The following is a 3,070-nucleotide window of genomic DNA, read 5'->3' as shown; positions in this document are numbered from 1 at the left end:
TTTATGGATGGGTGTTGAGTTCTTTTTTTATTTTTTAAGACATAAAATGGTCTTTTTTTTTTTTTTTTGAAGCAACATAAAATGGTCATAATATCCGATCCACAATTTTAATATTAATATTAGTTGAGTAAAATTTATGTGTCGGGTTCTTAATTTGGCTGCATTAAATACAAAGATTTATGCCAGTGAGCAAAAAAAATTTGGTCGCAAAAAAATTTGGCAAATGCATGTGCTTACATTAATGTTGCCAGAACATGCCAAGAGCTTTGGGATCCACTTGTTAATCTGTCTTCTAATAAAGACTTAATTAGTTAAATGATCCTTTAAAGATATTTTAGGTTTCACAATAGTCCTTTAAAAAAAGAAAAGTTCTGAATTGGTCCCTTAAAGACTTATGCCTTAACCATATTGGTCCCTTCCGTCTAATTTTCACGGAAAACATTAACTTGTAATGACGTGGCAAGTCAAGGAAAGTTTTTTTTTTTTGCAGATCTTCATCTTCTTCCTTCCCCTTCTTCACCATTTTTGCAGATCTCGCATCATCATCTTCACAGAAATCACATTCCAACATTCCGATTCCAATTCATTCTAATTCCATACCGATTTCTGTTTTTTATTCATTTAATTGCTTTTATAATCAAAGTTTGAATTTGAATGTTAATCAAAGTTTTGATTTTAACTTTTAAGCAACTCCTATGAATCCAGATCCGAAAAATCAAAGTTTGATTTTTAATGTCAATCAAAGGTTTGATTTTAGCAACTACCATGAATCCCATGAACCCAGATACGAAAAATCAAACTTTGATTTTTAACAACTCCATGAATCCAAAACTTCTAGATTTATTTGTTGTTTAACAACCCCATGAATCCGAAAATAGAGCAAAACAAATCTGCAGTTGCAGAGAAAGGAAAAAAAACCAGTAAAAATCAAATCCCTCTACGCCTGCACCATTTCATTTTGTTGTTTATGTGTTTTTTGTGTTTTTCTGGATTTATTTGATGAATTTATGAACATGATGATAAAAATGAAGAACAAGGTAAATGAAGAAGATGAAGAAATAGAAAAGAAAATTAGTTGGTAATGGTGCACCGTTAGATATGGTGGATATTCAAAATTTAATGGCTATTATTTTTCAATAAGATCAAACGGCTTAAATTAAGAGATTTATTGAGATCTATGGTGGACCAAATGTAATGTTAGTCCACCTAATACATTTTGTGTTAAAAACTAACAGAAGGGACCATTGTGACTAACAGTCATATAGTTAAAGGACCAAAATGAACCTTTTTTTCTTTAAGGGACTAATATGAAACTTAAAATGTCTTTGAGAGACCATTTTACTAATTAAGCCTCTAATAAAAGAAGGCAGCACCTATGTTGCATTTAGAAATGACTATGTTCTAACTATGTACTACTATATTACTCGCTCCTGACAAAAAATAAAATAAAATAAAATGCAGTTTTATCCCTATTTCGAATAAATCGGAATTTTATCTCTATATTTCATTAAAATGGTAATTAATCTTTCTGTGTAACTTTAAATTTAGTGGAGTTTAATTCTGTGGAAAGTTAACTCGATTACAATCATTTTGATATCAGTTTGGTGAATTATTGATTAAAATTGATGAGCTCTAAGCTGGCTCTAATATGGTCAAACATTTGGCTTAGTCAATTGATGTGGTGGCTCCATCAAGCACTTACACAACCATTTTGATTTTTCTTTTGACAAACGGAAACTTACACGGCCATTTCAAATGCATTTGACACATATTCACTGTATTCTGTGTCATAATTATAATTAATCAGATACCAAATGCATTGATTTATGTATGTTCCTTTTATTTATTTAATTAATTTTACCTATTTGCAATGCAAGATACTAGAGAAATTAGTGAACTCAAAGAAATGTTTTTAGGGTCATGTTAACCGGGGCATCCGGTACACTTGTTAAACATAACAAAAATAAAAATAAAATATAAAATCAATGTTGATAAAAACAGCTTTTTACAATTTTAATGCATTGAATGCACGAGTTTCAAGATAAAATTTCTTTATTTATATATTTAACTAATACATCGGATGCACTATTTAACATTTTCCATATTTTTATTCATTTGTTATTTTACAGATTCGCAATGGCCCATTCCCATATCAATTTCAACTGCAGAGTACTTGCCATCAAGCAGCCTCATCATGGTGACACACTAAGTCCCATGATATCATCAGTAGCTGTTGTAGATAGTTCAACCAACTTGGACTTTTCACAAATTGACATTTCTAATTTACAGTAAGTTTCTTTACAATCAATAGTATAAAAGTAATTTAGTATTATTTGGAAATTTTAATTTTTTTAGTCTTAAAAATTATACATTGTTTACACATACCGTTTTAACTAAAATTTCATTTTTTCTTAATGCATCTTTGTTTGTTTTTATCAAAAGGATATTCTTTATAAATTTCTAGTAATGATCAACTGCATAATGTGAAATTTGAGCTCCATGCATGTAGAGAGATTCCACACTTAAAAAACTAAAAATCACTAAAAACTCTCCACTTGCATATAATCTTTTTCAAAAAAATTCTACATATCCATATCTACTAAAATTTGGAAAGTAGGCAATTCTACACACCTTAGTGGCAGTTTGATCAAAACAAGACAGGTTAAATTTTAATTTAAATTGTCTTATTTCGATCCAACAATTACCACATATTGACCGCGTAAATATTTGGATTGCTCACCACAGCAAAACCAAAACCAAATCCAATAATTTGTGTTTTATTTTGATACTAGACACAACATATTTAAGGTTTATCTTGGTAGTACTAACTGAGTTTTAGAATTGCATTATTGCAGAGTACCTCATACCCCTTCACCAAAAATTCGATACAGAATCTGTCCAAACCCATCTGCAATTATTTGGAGAACAAGGAGAAGCTGATCAAGGACACAATATCTCAGTTCACAATTTTTATTTCCTTCTTCTTCTTCTTGTTGTCAATATGCTATAATAATTTATGTTCACCTACGACACATACACTGTATACAAAAAAAAGAGTACTAATTACTAA

The 3,070-nt window shown here is 29.8% G+C and overlaps 1 long non-coding RNA gene across 1 annotated transcript; it reads left to right on the top strand.

Moving 5' to 3' along the window:
• The first annotated feature begins 2,128 nt into the window (after positions 1 to 2,128).
• LOC123915925 lies at positions 2,129 to 3,070 on the top strand. The gene is made up of 2 exons (XR_006812028.1): positions 2,129 to 2,288; positions 2,856 to 3,070. It is a non-coding gene; the product is annotated as an uncharacterized LOC123915925 (long non-coding RNA).

This window comes from Trifolium pratense, linkage group LG3 (assembly GCF_020283565.1).
Source record: "Trifolium pratense cultivar HEN17-A07 linkage group LG3, ARS_RC_1.1, whole genome shotgun sequence".
In the NCBI taxonomy this organism is placed as follows: Eukaryota; Viridiplantae; Streptophyta; class Magnoliopsida; order Fabales; family Fabaceae; genus Trifolium; species Trifolium pratense.
Note: the sequence above shows the minus strand (reverse complement) of the source record. Positions and strands in the feature narration are given on the sequence as shown.